General features: G+C 40.9%; 1 protein-coding gene across 2 annotated transcripts in view; it reads left to right on the plus strand.

Annotated features, from left to right (window-relative positions):
* PTPRT (protein tyrosine phosphatase receptor type T) overlaps positions 1–18,273 on the plus strand; it is a 485,911-nt gene that overhangs the window by 122,447 nt on the left and 345,191 nt on the right. The window lies entirely within an intron of this gene.

Genomic DNA, 18,273 nt, shown 5'->3' on the forward strand with positions numbered 1-18,273 from the left:
CTTCATTCTTGCATCCCCAGCTCTCGTGTTCAGCAGAAAACAGTCTGTTGCAGGTTTGCAGGGACCATCCTCACAACTGTGTGCTTTAGATGAGATTTTTCTTTGCTGTGGAAACCTTACTCTAGGACAGTCAAACCTTAGCTGAAGTGAAACTGTGGTTTGCACAAACTCCTTCAGAGTTGAAGTATTTTCTTTTCCTAAGAAAATGGCACGTTACCAAGGGATGCTATGTTATTGGTCATAGCGCTCTCGAGTATGCCTAGCTATTTTCTTCATCATTCAATGTAGGTTAAAAAAAAAATTGGATCATTTAGCTGATTATCTGCTAATAAATGCTGTAATTTTTACTGCAGGCATATACAGCTCATGCTGTCACCATGAGTACAGTGTTCCCAGTGGCTGCTGTCAACTCCAAGGAAAGAGAAGGTCACTTTTTAATAGCTCATATTTTCCTTTTCTGTTTTCAGAATTGAGTGTAATCAAAATCCATGTTTGTGATAATACTCCATTAAAGAAGCGTTGTGGCAATTAGCTCTACATGCATGAGGAATCTCACTGCAAGGATCACACTGAGCTTTGGTGATTTTGTGAGCAGTGGGATCACTGAAGTATAACTGTTTTAACAGTTAGAGGTGTAACTAAAAGTCGGGTCAAATGTGTTCAGTAAGTCAATGCTCACACCTATCCTGCAGCTGAATGCAGATGATTTATGGTTGTATAATCTCTCTTTCTCTGAGGAAAGACTGGAGATGAAAGGGGAAAAATATTTTATATAATCTTTATATTTGAAACCAAGTCCACTCACCTTGATTCTTTTTAGTCTTTATGCTAATAAAATTATAACTGCTGGTTAAATATTGTTTTTTTAAAGTCCATATTAATTGTAGTCTCTGTTCTGGGAAATTCTATTAGTTTTCGCCATAGATGAGTGTTTTGAGATGTAGTTAAATAACATCTTTATTCCAGCTGGGACCTCATTGTCAAGTTTCTACTCATTATCTAATCTTAAAATAGTCTTAAACTGCCAGAAATGCTGCAATACAGTCAAATATCACAATTTTTTCCTCTCTGTGAGACAGTGCCTTAGAAGAAAAAACAATACTGTTGGTTGATAGCCTAGTGAGAAGTTTCTTGTCCCAAAGTGCAGAACATGGTTTAAAGCAGTTATGCCTCCTGGGTACAGCCTGACAGGCACAGTCACTTCCATGGGAAAACAATATACTGCAATCCCTTTCTCATCACTAGAGTGTCAGTTCAGCGTGTTAGGCAAATGCTATCTGTGCAAAAACAGTGCCACTGTCCTGTGTTTGTATGGCCTTGCATAAGGGAAAAAGTACCCCTGCCCCCTCTGTTTCAAGCTATCCCCGTGAAGGTAATAGCCAGAAGCTGTCAGAGTATGGCTAAGATGTAGAAGTTATCATGGGAGTTTATGGATTCCAGAAGTGCATGTAGATTCTGAAAAGGATTGGGCAGATTCATAGAAAAAGAGCCATCAGTATCAGTGAGGCTTGCTTGAGGCTGGGAAGGTGTTTCAGGGAAGATTCAATGTATGCTTGTCCTGCTCTTGCATCTTTTCTAAGAAATGCCTAGCAGATGTCTGACATGCTTCAGCCATTCATCCATTTTTAAGCTGGCTGTGTGAAATTCTTTGTTGCCTTTTCCTTGACGAATCCTAGATACGTGCTTGTCAGGTGATTGAGAGTACTCGGGTAAAAAACATGGTCTTGATGCCATAATTGTTCTAATAGGCTACAAAGTATGTAGGTAACAACTGAGGATGCCTGATTAGCTTATTTTATTATTGTTTTTACCTTACTTTATGTAATGTGCTAAGGCTTGCACGTGAATGGTTAAAGATTTTAGATTGTCTTAGCTTGAAAGAAGGACCATAGGGCAAGCACCAAGAAAACACTGCTTTCACTCCATCTCTCTTACATTTTTGGCTGCAGTGCCTAATGTGCAGTTAATTGAAGTATCAATGTAATTGCAGTATCATTCTAATTGGGTAAGTATATTCAATACCAATTCTGTTGATCAGAAGTTGAATCTGATTTCTGAATTACTTAATACCATAATCTTTTTGAAGCATCAGATTCTTGCACAGATATCTTAAAATTACAATGACCTGTATAAAAATGAACAATGAATTTATTAGAAACTTTACACTCAGTTGAACTGCATAGCTGAAATCTTTAGGAGGACATATTTTTAAAAATCTTTGCTTCTGAGTATCTGTACTTTCACCTGGGGGCTCTGGGAATGAATTATGTTTTAATGAAGTTTTCTGTGCTGTTAAATACTGCATGCAGGTGTACTCACAAATACCCTTTCATGTACCAATATCAAGTAGAAAGGTATTTTATAGGGCTTGACGAGGATGTGGATAAAGTAATATCATGCAGAAAGTATGTATCTAATTTATGGAGACAGTGTCATTCAATTTCTAGTGTAAAGAGAAATCTTTCAAGCAAAGACAATCATCTTCTTAAATTGCTGGTAAGACCTTATTTCCAGAAGTAAATGTCCAGTAAATGAGCTTTTTGTGCATCTGAATTGCACTTATGAGCCTAGATTATTTCAGCATAGGAACAGCAACAGTAAGTTTGTCTGCAGTACTTCCAAAGTGCCTTGTTTTACACTTATGTAGAAGGTGTTAACACAATCCTCCTAGGCTACTAAAAGGAAATATTGATGTACTGTCAGTTAAACTATTTCAAAGCATGTTTCAAATTTGGCTTTTTAGAATCTGTCCTTCACTGGGCCATCTCAGCTGCACATCTGTTTGGACTGCAATATGAAGCGTAGGTTATATTTGTGCGTGCTTGGGGATAAAAAGCTCAGACTACCTGGTTCACAAGTCTCTGAACCAAGGATTAAATGATGACTGAAACCATGGTTTATATGACAGAAAAGTGTTTCTTTTTAGAATCTGGTCATTCAGTATCCTGAAAAGTGATTGCATTTAGATTCCTTCACCTTGTGCCTTTCAATTCTTAGAAAGAAATGCTTTAAGTATTTAATGCTTCCTGGCAGAGTTCAGGCTTGATGCTATTTTCAAGGAACAATAACTGGGCAATTCAGAAAGTCTTTCTTTAAAAATATTTTCTGTTGGAAATGTATTATTTGAAGTTTTAGGCTCAAACTGGAGATGATCTATCCCAGAGTCAGGAAAAAGGCCTTGGATGATGGAACAGGAATCTTTTTCTGTATGTTTGTTACCAAGCAAGTTTTGCATAACAACAATAGTACAGCCTGAAACTGTTTTGAAATAAAGTGCATAGTGAACACAAAATGTTGAAAATTAGTCCATTTTACAGTTTGGAATTCCTGTAAAATCAAAAACTTTGGCAGATATTGAACTGTTCACAACCTGTTGTTAGAAAATCATTTCCCCCCATCAGAGGATGGAGGGAAATGTAGTAGTGCCTTGTAGTGACTAAGTGGGACTGCATCAGCAAAACGTGGCCAATAATAATCTTTTTGAGATTACCTGTGGCTAAGGATGTGTCAGAATAACACACTGATTGGTGAGATGTGCTATGATGGCCTCCTTTTTAACAAAATCAGAGCTGTCTTTAGAGATAACTGTATTTGCATTAATGTTGCTCTAAATTTTCTCTCTTTTCCCCTGTTTGTCCCTCTGTAATCCAGAGTTTAGAATGCTGCAGCTCTGCTAAATGCATATTCTGGGTCAGATGTTGTAAGTGGAAGATTCATAGCTGTAATTAGAGAGGCACTACTTTTGCACATACGCTTACATACCATAGTAGGAAATTTGGTTAAACAGAAAAGGATCTCTATATATTTTCAAGAACTCACATGTGCTATTAGGCAGAGATCTCTTTATTCCTGGCACGTATTTACTAGATATTTTTCTCTTTGGGCAAAGAATTTACACAGAGGAGTCTGGAGGCTAAAAGCAAGCAAATCTTCCCATCATTCCCATGTTTACAATGTGCTGCAGAGGACAGCAGGGCTTCCAGTGCTCTGTGTTTGTCTCACTACTGTGATTCTGAAAAGCATCCTGGCTATTGCAATGCAAAAAGTACACCCAGGAACATCAAGGGTGAAAATGTGTATGAAAAATGCAGGGATAGAATGAATGACCTAAAAAACCCAAAACCAAAACCAGAAAACCAACAAAAATTTTTCAAAAATCAGGTAACAGATTATTAAAATTTGAATCTCTAGCTGATTGTTAGTGCTTCAACCTTCAGTCAACTGATCAAACTTTGCAAGGTCTTTTGCATAGTCTGGTATTTGCCTTCCTGCCCTCAGTCTGACTCCAGGGCATCTGAAAGCAGAGCAGCTGACTAACCACTGTCATTTCTGGGGTTGACTTGATCCTGACATGTAGAATGAAGATCATGGTTTAACTGAAAACAATTTAACATACATATCTCTAAATATCCTTGACGTTGCACTTTATATGTAAGTTGAAACAGTAATTGTCAGGAACAAGTAATGGATAACCTCAATCTGAGAAATGTACAAACTTGTAGCTGTAAGAATTGTTAGACCTCAATAAAAGTTATTTATACAGCTACTTCCTGGGAGTAGCTTCCAATAACCAAGTTATTAAATTTAACAAGATATAGCAATTGCAACACTCATTGCAAGTTATTACCATTGTATTAGCCAATTAGATTTTATTTGTTGATACTCAGTAACAGATGATATCTTTTTAGATAAATTTCTGATATTTAACCAGTGTATAGTTGAGCTAGTACATATTAAATATGCTAGCTCAAATATCAAGGAGTGGACTTTGGACACCTGTACAATGCTGGAGCTTTACTTGCATATGTTCTTCAGAAGCAATTTAAACAAAATATCAGTATTGTTCACCAAGAATCAACCCACCATGTTAGAATCTTCTACAAGAAAACATTTAAACTATTGGTATACCTTTTTGGAACAATTTAGTATACAGATGGGGGGGGGGGGGGGGGGGGGGCGTACACACACATACCATTTTGTCCTTATGCATACTGGGGTAGTTTTCTGTGAGTGCAAAAGTAAGATGTAGTCACTAGACCATGCTAGGTGTTAGTGGGGTGCTAGTTTTGCTAATGTGGTGGTGAAGCTTCAGAGAATGCTAAGGGCAAACAGGTTTACAGATGCCTTTGCAGACCGAATGGTGGAAACTTCCAGAAAGAACAGGGGACTTTCTGAAGTTCAGCATGGATTTAATTTACTTTTTTGCCTTCATTTGAGATGACTGTTGAGCTAATGGAATGATTATGAAAATGCCAGCCCAATAAGAACTTAATTTCTTCTTTAAAAATGATATAAGTCTGTTCTAGTTACATTTGATTGCAACCAGATCGTGTTGAATTTTATGTCATGTTCACTAGAGTGGCAATAATCCAGAGTTCCTACCCTTATTTAAGCTAGTCTTCATGTTTTCTGACCACGAACTTCAAAGAAAACATCTCAGCTACAAAGAGATCCTTCTCCAAAACAGGAGCCCCAGCAGCACTAAAGGAACAACAGTACAGGGAAAGGAGAACCATTAGAAGACCTATATAGTATTGGAATTCCTGAAATTGTATCTTTTTGAGACAATATTTTATTCATTACCAAGGATAATATGAGTCAGTCAATGACTGCTTCTTGCTTAAAGTTCAAACACATTAATTTGAAGTTTGTATAAAAGCTTATTGAGAAAGATAGGCTTACTAATGGAATAAAAAATAAGTGAGAAACAGCTATCTCCAGACAGTTTTTTGCTACCTTGGTGGATGGTAAAATAAGTACATGATTTAAATGACTGTACACCTTGAATAGGTATTCCGTGTGACATTACAAGATCATGAAATGAAGTAAGTCAATAGAGAGTTCTGACTGATCAAGACATGCAGCTGTCCAGGTCTCTGGCTGCAGGGAGTGCCTGAGTCTATCACTGATGATGGAGGGCAGCGGGGACACCTCTTGTGTGAAGTGTGACCAGGTAAATGAACTGCTCAGCCTAGTGGCAGAGCTGAAGGAGGCAGTGGAAAGGTTGAGGAGTATCAGGGAGTGTGAGAGGGAGATAGATTGGTGGGCCCACACCCTACCATCCCTGAGGCAGAGGCAGCAGATGGAGGCTCTGCAAGAAGCGGAGGTTCCCCTGCCTCCTGCCATAAGGCAGGAGGGGACCTAAGAGATGGAGGGCAATGGATACAGGGGATGCAGGCGAATCCCCTCCTGGTCTCCCTCACCTTCCCAGTTGCCCCTACACAACAGGTATGGGGCTCTGGAACTTGAGGACCAGGCCGGTGAAGATCAGGGTGTAGATGAAGTCCTATCTAGGGAGGTGCCTAGGCCCAGTCGGGCAGCCCCACGCATTCTCACATCCTCTGAAAAAAGAAAAAGGAGGGTAATTGTCCTAGGTGACTCCCTTCTGAGGGGGACAGAGGGCCCAATATGCAGACCTGATCCATCCCACAGGGAAGTCTGCTGCCTCCCTGGGGCCCAGGTAAAAGACATTACCAGGAAACTCCCTGGTCTGGTTCAGACCTCTGATTATTACCCATTGCTGGTTGTGCAGGTTGGCGGTGATGAGACTGCGGAGAGAAATCCAAAGGCAATCAAAAGGGACTTCAGGGCACTGGGATGATTAGTGGAAGGATGGGGAGCACAGGTAGTGTTTTCCTCAGTCCCTTCAGTGGCAGGGAAATACGCTGAAAGGAACAGGAAAACACACCTGGTTAATACGTGGCTCAGAGGCTGGTGCCATCGGTGGAATTTTGGTTTTTTTGATCATGGGGAGGTTTACACAGCACTGGGCTTGCTATCGACAGATGGTTTCCAGCTCTCTCAAAGGGGTAAAAGAATCCTTGCTCATGAGATGGCAGGGCTCAGAGAGAGGGCTTTAAACTAGGTTTGAAGGGAGTAAGGGATAAAACTAGGTGCACCAGAGACGAGCCTGGGGGCAGCGTGCCGATGTTAGGGGTAGATTTGATAACCTAGTTCAAATGCATCTATGCCAATGCACACAGCATGGGCAAAAAACAGGAGGAGCTGGAAGCCATCATGCAGCAGGATAGATATGACTTAGTTGCCATCATGGAAACATGGTGGGATGACTCCCATGACTGGAGTGCTGCAATGGATGGCTACAAGCCCTTCAGAAGGGATAGGCAAGGTAGAAGAGGTGGTGGGGTGGCTCTCTATGTTAGATGGGATTTGGACTGTACAGAGCTAGACAATTGTGTGGAGTGCTTATGAGTGAGGATGAGAGGGAAAGCCAATAAGGCAGATATTGTGCTGGGAGTCTGTTATAGACCACCCGACCAGGTTGAAGAGATGGATGAATCGTTCTACAAGCGGCTGGCAGTAGTCTCAGAATCATGTGCCCTTGTCCTTGTGGGGGACTTTAACTTTCTGGACATCTGCTGGAAATACAACACAGCAGTGAGTAAACAATCTTTGAAGTTCCTGGAGTGTGAGGAAGATAGATAACTTCTGACACAGCTGGTAGGTGAGCCAACGAGGGGAGGAGCCTTGCTACATCTGCTGTTTACGAACAGGGAAGGACAGGTGGGAGGTGTGATTGTCGGAGGCCATCTTGGGCTTAGCGACTGTGAAATGATAGAATTTTCAATTTTTGGTGAGGCAAGGAAGGTGGTCAGCAAAACCACTGCTCTGGACTTCCAGAGGGCAAACTTTGGCCTCTTCAAAGCACTGGTTCAGAGAGTCCCTTGGGAGACGGTCCTGAAGGGCAAAGGGGACCAGGAGGGATGGACATTCTTTAAGAAGGAAATCTTAATGCCTCCGGACCAGGCTATTCCCACATGCTGCAACTTGAACCGCCGAGGAAAACGACCAGCCTGGCTGAACGGGGAGCTTTTGCTAGGAGTCAAGAAAAAAAGGAGAGTGTATCATCTCTGGAGGAAAGGGCGGGCAACTTGGGAGGAGTACAGGGATCTCGTTAGATCATACAGAGAGAAAATTAGAAAGGCAAAAGCTCAGCTAGAACTAAATCTGGCCACTATTGTAAGGGACAACAAAAAATGTTTGTTTTTACAAATATGTTAACAGTAAAAAGAATCCTAAGGAGAATATCTATCCTTTAATGGATACAGAAAGGAACGTAGCAACCAGAGATGAGGAAAAGGCTGAGGTACTTAATGCCTTCTTTCCCTCAGCCTTTAATAGGGAGACCAGTTATCCTCAGGCTACTCAACTCCTTGAGCTGGAAGGTAAGGATGAAGAGCGGAACATACCCCCTTTAATCCAGGAGGAAATAGTGACCTGATACGCCATCTGGACACTCACAAATCTATGGGACCTGATGGGATCCATCCAAGAGTACTGAGGGAACTGGCAGAGGTCCTTGCCAAGCTACTCTCCATCATCTGTTGGCAATCCTGGTCAACAGGGGAGGTCCCAGAGGACTGGTGGCTTGCGAATGTGACTCCCATTTACAAGAAGGGTTGGAGGAAGGATCTGGGGAACTACAGGCCTGTCAGCCTGACCTCGATACCAGGGAAGATTATGGAACAGTTTGTCTTGAGAGCACTCATATGGCAAGTCCAGGATAAGAAGGGGATCAGGCCCAGTCAGCATGGGTTTACGAAAGGCAGGTCCTGCTTGACCAGCCTGGTCTCCTTCTATGACCAGGTGACCTGCCTAGTGGATGAGGGAAAGGCTGTGGATGTTATCTTCCTTGACTTCAGCAAGGCCTTTGACCCTGTCTCTCATGGCATACTCCTTGAGAAGCTGGTGTCTCGTGGCTTGGATAAGTGTACTCTTTGCTGGGTGAAAAACTGGCTGGATGGACGAGCCCAGAGGGTTGTGGTGAATGGGGTGAAATCCAGTTGGCAGCAGGTCACAGGTGACGTTCCTCAGGGCTCAGTGTTGGGCCCTGTTCTGTTTAATATCTTTATCAATGATTTGAATGAGGGGATTGAGCGCACCCTCAGCAAGTTTGCAGATGACACCAAGTTGGGAGGCAGGGTTGATCTCCTTGAGGGTAGGGAGGCTCTACAAAGAGATCTGGACAGGCTGGATCTATGGGCTGAGGCCAATTGTATGAAGTTCAACAAGGCTGAGTGCTGGGTCCTGCACTTGGGTCACAGCAACCCCGTGCAGCGCTACAGGCTTGGGGAAGAGTGGCTGGAAAGCTGCCCGGCAGAGAAAGACCTGGGGGTGCTGGTCGGCAGCCGGCTGAATATGAGCCAGCAGTGTGCCCAGGTGGCCAAGAAGGCCAACGGCATCCTGGCCTGCATCAGAAATGGTGTGGCCAGCAGGAGCAGGGAGGTGGTTGTTCCCCTGTACTGGGCACTGGTGAGGCCGCACCTCGAGTCCTGTGTTCAGTTTTGGGCCCCTCACTACAGGAAAGACACGGAGGTGCTGGAGCGTGTCCAGAGAAGGGCAACCAAGTTGGCAAGGGGCCTGGAGCATAAGTCTTATGAGGAGTGGCTGAGGGAACTGGGGCTGTTTAGTCTAGAGAAGGAGGAGGCTGAGGGGAGACCTTATCTCTCTCTACAGCTACCTGAAGGGGGGTTGTAGTGAGGTGGGTGCTGGTCTCTTCTGTCAGGTGGCTGGAGATAGGACGAGAGGAAATGGCCTCAAGTTGAGGCAAGGAAGATGTAGGTTAGATATTAGGAAAAAATTTCTTTACTGAGAGAGTTGTCAGACATTGGAATAGGCTGTCCAGGGAAGTAGTTGAGTCACCATCCCTGGAGGTACTCAAAAAGTAAGTAGACGGGGCACTTCAGGACATTGTTGAGTGGGCATGGTTGACGGTTGGACTTGATGATCTTGAAGGTCTTTTCCAACCTAAATGATTCTATGATAAGACTCTAATGCAATAGTTTATGTAGAATTTGGTGAAAATGCACCATAAGTAGAATGTTAGATAATTCTGTAAGGTACTCTGAATAATTAGACCCAAGAATTTTTTGATCTTGGAAGGAAAGAAAAGCAATGTTACCTTTTTTTTGCAGAAACAGTGAATACCCAGAAATAGTTTTTACTGACAAATGTGGCTAAGCACATTCTCAGCAAACGTGGCTAATCATTTCAGATGGATTTTTGGAATACAGAATGGCATTATTTGGGGAAAAAAATTGGTCTTGTAACTTAAGAAACAAATTGAAGCAAAGCAAGGCTTATATTAACACTAGAAGAATAAAAGCAAGTGCTACAAAGTTGCATTTTTGAAAAGGAATCTTCATTTCATCATACTAGGACTAAAGGAGGAGCCTGCTTCAAGGGTGGAAATCCACTAAACTAATGAATTAAAAAGATTATTAGCTAGAATTATAAGAGAAGATGATGGGGAATGTCTGTTTAAGAATAGTCTATGGTTTTGAAAACGTGTTAATTTTAAGTTTTGTTACATGGGGATAGGCAAGTCTTGAAAACTCTTCACACAAATCTTGGTGTGTTTCAGCAGACTGAACTAAACTGAACTTGCAAAGTTAGGGTTCTTTGAAAAGGTGCAGTGTATTAACTGACTTTGTTCTATAGCTTAAAAAAAAATAAATCCAATGAGATTATATGTATGTATATACCTATACTTAAATAAAGCAATAAAAGGTTAATATTGAGCTATTGAAATAGTGACAGCTAAACTGTTAGAAGCAAGAAGATATTCTTGGTATTAAATAAAGGACATGCATTCTGGCAAGTGAGGTTAGATGAGTCATCCTAGATTTGGACGTATAAATTTAAACAAATGACATTTAGTGTTAGTTTTACTCCCAGGATACTTCAAAGTGATTTCACTGATTCTTGGTGGATTATGAAGTACAGAATTAGTAGGGAATATATGAGCTGGTCTAGGGCTCAAATTATGAGATGTGTAGGCAAGCTTTTGCAAAAGGAAACCTATAATAATGAATTTAAGAATGAAAACTTACCTTAACCTGACAATTTCAGGAAATACAGCTTAAATACATGTTCCATATATATCAGGAGCCTAGCCACAATGTTTGTTTTCGGCAGAGTGGTTCCATGGGATTAGGAAGATAACTGATAAACTTTGTCAGACTCTCTTGCATATTTGGGACCAATAATTTCTGCAGAGAACTGCTGGAAAAAAACCCTTCTTATTACTGGGAGGACACTTTGTCTTTATGTGATTCACTAAACAATGCTAGACCTATTTGATCTGTCCCTTTCATAACATTATCCTATGGTTATTGGTGAAGTTCATAATGTAAAAAAATAGATGATCTTTTTATACAGTGTCAGCAATATTTTTATTATGGCAAGGTTTCTGTGCAATGAACATGCAACAATTGACTATTCATGCATGTGTTGTGTGTGTGTGCGTGGAAACTGCGCTCATAAGCTGCTTCAAAGTGTGTGGAAATAGATGTGTGATGTTGAACCTGCAAAGATAGCAATTTGACACAGTGTACAAATTTGGACGAGACTTTCAAAAAATGTATACCCCATAGTATGCCAGTCTTCCTTAATAAGTTGATAGCACTTGAAATCACTGTGATACAAAAAATTCCAATCTTCAGCCTACTTTTGGGACCATTACAGTTTCCAGTTGAAATGAAGAGCTTTTCTAAGCTGCATTCATTTTTTTCAAGGATTAACTTGATTTAGGAAAAAATCCCAACCTCAAACCTATATATACATATTTTAATCTTAAAGTGAAGTGATTTTTCATTGCTGTAGTTAAAAACAAACACGTTTTCTGCACACACATACACCTCCCCACCCCTCCTGGTCTGAAAGATCTGATTGCCAGGGCAGAACATGCAAAAGGAATGAAGTTTAGTCAAATCTAACAAGAATGATCCATACCTAAGCCAAGCAATTGTTACCAATATCTCAGAGGACTAGCACCTTCCAGAGTGTAGATAAAACCTTCTCTGCTTACACGTAAATCTAATAATACTACGTTAAGAGTAAGATGGAAAGAAAAGAAACGGAACTGTCCTGTGTCAGATGAATCATGTCTTGACAATGAGGGCTGATATTTGCAGCAGAAACCAAATCACATACAGGAATGTGTTTGAGGCACTAGAGAAGTCACTGACGCTTACTTCTAAAACGAGAACATCTGGATACCTTGAGAGAAGCACTTTTGTGAGCACCAGAAGTAGAGAAGACTGGTTTTCAGTGGATTTGTGTTTCATGGTTGAGTGATTTACCTGAATTTATGCTAGGTCTAAGCTCAGTTCTTAAACAATTGGTGTCAGAAAAAGATGTTATGAATGTTTTACTTTTCAGTTTATACCGTATTACACACTGGGGAATCCATTCCTCAGTTTCTCCTGGTGTAGATCTTCTGTTAACTAATGAGGCACAAAAGTTGATCAAAGCTTTCCCTGTAGTTTGAGGAGTTACAGCATCTTTCTCTCCCTTGTCTGAGTTTAAATACACAGTGAACCTGTGGTGCTGTTTGACTCAGTAAAGATAACTCTTTTTATCTTTGCTGAAACCTTTTCCTTGAAAATCTGGGAATATAGAATAAACAGTTGAGTAAAATAATACAGTACTGATTGAAATTGGGCAGTTACAACAGCAGGTTGATAACATGATGGCAGAAGGATGATTTTCTGACAAATGAGATACCCACTTACCATTGGCCCTTCTGAAGCTTCCCATCCTGTGCTGTGCAGATACCTAAGGCTGTACAAAACTCATTGCTTCTAGGGTGCTACAGTTGAAACTAATGACAAGTGTCCTCCTCCAATCCCTCCATACTTGTCCTTCTCTTTGGCATGATGTCTGTTGAGAGCTGAGGCTGTTGGACAGTGCTCGTTAGAAATAGGTCTGGTCTGCAGAATTTGGATCTGCTTTCTTGTTGAGCTTAGCATTTTGGGTTGCTTCTATGCATGCTTCTCGTGTCTTCTGTCTTAATCTTTCTGGAAGGAGTAGAAACCACATAAAGAACTAACTACTCTTCCTGGGCGAGGAAATCTCAACATCCCTTGATTTATCCCATCTTAAATGAAGCAACTCAGCACGAGCTTTATATGCACGTTTTTATTCTCTCTTCACAACTCCGTAAGAATGTGTAATAACATTTCTCAAGGATATGCTATGTGAAGTCTACAGTCTGAAAAATAAGTTCTACATGGATTTTTATACAATAAATCCCAAAATAGAAGTTATCCTAATGAGCCAAATGCGTCTCTTACAACCCTTGTAAAAAAGAATGTCTTTGGAAGAGATGAGAAAGAATGACCAGAAACAACAGTGTTTTAATTTCTGGAGGTTTATATTTCAGTGTTTTAATTTCTGGAGTTTTATAGTTCATAAGTAATATCTCTTTTTTTAATTTATTTTATTTTTTAAATAAATAAGGGACAAAGCTAACTATTTGATGACCTAGAAGAAATGCCTGGAGTGGGATAAAAAAGACTAATGTTCTTGTTGTCTCTACCCCCTCCCCACCTTGGGAATGCTGTAAATGCTTGATCAAATTATGTCTGATACTGTGATGTTTTCCATGTGTATTTAGAAACACAGGATAACTGACGAGGTTTCTCACATCAGTATGTTTCTTTATCCCTTTTTAGAAGTATCGTGGGTTTTTTTTAGCTGGTGAGTCCGTGAGAGTTTGACATTGGATGACTTTATAAAACATTCTACTAATTGGATTTGTTCAAATAAATAAATCAAACACTAATTGGAATGTGCCCTGCCATTATTTTTGCTTACTGAATTAGATATAATGGCGTGAAGTTCTTTTTATCATATTTGTGCACTTATTTAAACACCCCCCTGGCGCACACTTCTGCAAATTCAATTATATATTCAAAGGAGGCATTCAATTTATGCAAGGCTGGTTTACATTTAATCCAGGGGCAAGTCTCAGTAACTGATGATAGGTCTGCTCAAGATTAATTAGCATCACTCAGATGAGCAGTGGCATTGTTACAAACCTGCAGTGTAAAACAAGGGATATTTTATCCTTCCTATGTGAGCCGTTATTTGCTTCAATATGACCCTTTTCAGGAAGGGAAAAGCTGCTTTTTTGTTTGGGTTTCATTTTTTGAAAAGGGGTCAACGCCACCTGTGTTATCTAACAATATCAAAGTAATCTCCACTTCCTTTTCTTTTGCCCCACTTAGCAACTGCATCTGTCACTGTTTAATTTTCAGCCAAACAGGGGAAAGACTCCAAGATCCCAGTTTGCTTCCTAAAAATCCTCATTCTTGTTAACAATTTACGAAGATGTAGAACCCTATTTTGGTGAATGTGTAAATGTTTTCATTTTCCTTAAACAGCTTTGTGATATTGTGGCTAAAACTATAATGTGCAAACCTGGTCTCTAAATTCATTGAGCCAGTATCTTTTTCTTTCAAATTGAGGATACTTTTTCTGTGCTAATGAATATCTCTGTTCTGCTATCAAACAGTTATGTTTCAGCAATGGGTGATTTTGTATCAGGATGGATCTAACCTTCCCCACTCCCCCCACCCCCTTATGTTTCAGCATATTTAAGTGTAGCTCACGTTTAGGTATCCACATAGGTAGCATCTTAGGAAATTTTGAATATTAAGCTTATCTGACAACAATGAAAATAACTGCTCGTTTTAGCCTGTCAGCCCACTTACTATCCCTACTTAAGTGTACACTTAAAATCTATTAATTAATTTTTAGTTTAAACTGAAATTCATTAGTGGGATCTAATTGAATTTCTAAGGATCTTGCAGCTAGGTGCTTGTGTAGCAAAGTGGATCACTCGATCCCATTAGGTGAGTATGAGGCACACCTGTACAAGTGCAATTGGACATCAAATGAGCCTTTGTTTTGTGTTTCCTCGCTAGCCTGCTTAGGAGCCTATTGTCCTGAACGCACACTTGAACATAAGAGCACTTTCATCTCCTGGGTCAACAATATTCCACGGAAAAGGTATTACGCCACACTTTTCCTCAAACTCTTCTTCCTCATCCCAGTTTACCCTCCTTCAACAGGGACTAGAACTTGTAGGGTGTGCTCTGTTCGGCAGGGCCCACCTGAGGACCCTTTACTGTGGTGAGTTCCTGGGGTTCCCTGGTCTGGCACGCTGCCCTTGGTAAGGCCGTGGGCCTGAAAGATGGATGGAGCCCGCTTGGTTTGTCTGGGTGGTGGCAAAGCTGTCGCTGAGGTGGATCCAAGTGTGGAAATGTGGTAATGGTGCTGCGGAGCATCCCTCAGCCTGCCTGGCTCCTCTTCCAGGAGAGGGTAGGGGAAATACAGCCTGACTCGCACCTGAGGCTGGGTTTGCCTTTAGAAGCGGATGTTTTTGTTTTCAAGAGCTGTGTTTGTGCTCCGTGTCCATGTGCTGGCAGCAAGGGGGGCTGGAGAGGCGGCCTCTGAGGAGAGGCCAGGGCTGCCCCGCATGGGACAGGGCTGGCTCCGGCTGCTTCCTCAAAGGCCGTAGTGCTGGAGGCCGCTGAGCCCCTCAGCGATGGTGGTGGCACCTCTGGGAAGTGTGTTTCAGAAAGAGCAAAATGCCAGGAAGCGGGGGAGAGGAATTGTGTGAGAAGCCACCCTGCAAAATTCCTCAGTGAAGGAGGATGAATGTGGTGAGTCTTGAATTCCTGAGGTGAAGTTGGGTGGAAATATTACAGCTGCTTTTCTGAATGTGGCTGCCTGTAACTGAAGCTGTAATGTCATGTCCACCACGTTCTGCAAAAAAAGATAGGACTAACACTACCTATGATGTACTTGTTTGGCAGATATGAACACAAGCCACTGTGATTATTAGAATAACTCCAAAATCTGCAATATTCTGGATGTTGTGATTCTTTCCTTCCACTTTCTGAAGTTTCTTCCCTGTTTCATGATACAACATGTACTGTAATAGTGTGAACAGAGGAGTTCCTGACTTTTTAGGTCACAAACTGACATGGCTCTGGGTCCCAGCTGAGTCTTTACTTCATTTTTAATTCTGCTCTCTTTTGACACACTACAGCAAGAAGCAGATGGAGACTTCTTTCCTCTTGGTACCTGAGATTCATGCAGCCAGCCTGCCTGTCTGAGCTCTTAGAATTGACTCCAGTTTTTTCTCCTTGTTTTCATTTCCTGCAAATTTACCTCTCCAAATTCTAATCCTGTTGCTTCTAGTAAATTAATCCTTCTGGCTTATTGCCCTGTCACTCTGTGTTTGGAGGTTTCTCCACTAGCCTTTTTGTTCTTTAAAATGTAGATGTCTTGCTGCTACTTTTAAGGCTCTCCATGGTTTTTTCTTTCCTTTCTTATCTAATTGTACTACAAGGTTAGCTTTGACTTTCAGAGAAGGTGCTTTAAAGCTTCCTCAAGCATTGTCTCTTTATCAATGGAAACTCCCAGTTAATTTCCAGAAGTTCTCACTGTATCCCTTTTTCAGGTTCTCCTCCAACTTTACCTACTTCAGCATGTATTAAATAACCTGTTTAGCTGATTACACCAAGATATCGACAATTACATTCCCTGTTAAATGAGGACTGCTACCCCATACTTTGCTACTATCGCTTGTTTTGCTTCTGGGACTTTGTAGCAGCACCTGTGCAATTTTCTCTGTGTACACGAGGCCTTGTACAACTGTCTGGCTTGATCAGAGAATTTGTTTACAATCCCTTCAAAGTAATAGCTCAGAGACAGCACTGTTACTGTGTGCTGTAGTATGCTTAGCACAGGTTGTTTGGAAATGGTGGATGTCTGAAGTTGTGCTATTAAAGTGAATCTATCAAAATTTGAATGCCCTGCTTGGAGGCTGAGAGCAGAGTATTTGATATTGTCTCTCATACCCGCTTGCGATGAAAAAGGTGACTTTCAGTTGCATTACATGCTCCCACACAATCCAGAAAACCTCTCTTTTCCCTTAGACATTTTAATGAGCATGTTTAATATGTTAAATTTGAACTTTTTCACCTAAATTAAATAAAAAAAAAAATAGGGAAACAGTTTAAATGTAATCCTGCTCATTTTGACAGCTGGGAAAGCTTCAGAACTACAGTAAATTTAAAGCAAGGATTATTAAAATATTGTAAAATAATGACATTTAAGAAATATTTACAGCGACTCCACTGAACAGACAGGCAAGCTTGCAAGGGTCATAAAATCTGCTATAGTCAGATCTGCTATAGTCAGATCTATTTATAAGGAAAATATATGATATTGCAAATTAAATGGTTATTTTTTTAGGACAAGCTTGATCTTTAAACTTTTCTTTAGCAACAGAGTCTTTTGGGGTGTCAGGTACTCTACCCAACAAATCCTTCTAGTGTACACTTAAATAGAAATAATATGTGAAGTTTTGTAGAACAACTTAGAAAACCAGTTGCAGTTGGAGTGCACATAAAGTCCTTTAACAGAATAAGGATTTAATAAATATTAATCACATGGTATACATTTGTGTTTGCTGTTTATGAGGAGGTCCACAGGAACTGAGACAAGTTTGGGCTTTCTTGGGAGCTAGAGAATAGAAAATACAGGTGAAAACTAAAGAAGGCCTCAGTGTCCCCAGTGTTGGATAATCCTTATTGCAAAAGGGGCCACAGATCACTCACGTAAAAGCTATTTTGTGTGTGTGTGTGTGTGTGTGTAGGCGACATCGCCTGTGGGAAGGAGTAGAGAGTCAGGAACGTATCTGTGCATATAACTCTGATTAGTGTCAAGAGCAATTGGCAGTTTGGCTGGCAGAACAAGTTAGTGTTGCCTTGAGCATTGCTCAGTTTTTGCAGCTCTGAAGTATTAGATGTGTCCAGTTGACACTGGAAGACTAGTATCTGCAGAGAAAAATTATCTTTGCTTTCCTAAGAGAGAAAACTACAGCAGTACAGAGACACTGTTAGCATGATTAAGGTCTAAACTCAAGGGCCCAGGCTGCCTGATCTAATGGATCTAGTACTGAAATATGTTTGGCAAACTAAGTTGGGTGGATGTGAAGAGGAATGTGCCTAAGGTAATGTATGGCATACCAGTGTAGGAATATCCTACCAGGGAATAAACTAGCTTGATTTGCCTGTGTGACACAAGTTTCGAAGATCTGTGTTGGAATACAAAATTTCATTCCACTGTTCATGGGTTTCCCCTGATTCACAACGTTCAGGCAGCTGCCAGGTTGTTATTTATGACACTTAACTGCTTCCAAGTATTTTAGGAATTGCAGTAGGAAAGATCACTTAGTCAACAGTCTGGAAGGTGTGAATGCTAGTTGCCATCTACTTCTTGTTATTCTCATGTTGCTGAGAAACTAGAGGGTTGCACTCAAAAGAATTGACTTGAAAGACCTTGAGGAATTGTCATGTGCCACACAGAGCTTCATGTTGTTATGAGATGGTTAAAAGGAAGGTTGCCCTTTCTGTAGGTGTAACCCAGCCTTGCGTAATTCAAGGCTTAAAA

The sequence above is a fragment of the Accipiter gentilis genome, chromosome 14 (genome assembly GCF_929443795.1).
Source record: "Accipiter gentilis chromosome 14, bAccGen1.1, whole genome shotgun sequence".
Lineage (NCBI taxonomy): Eukaryota > Metazoa > Chordata > Aves > Accipitriformes > Accipitridae > Astur > Astur gentilis.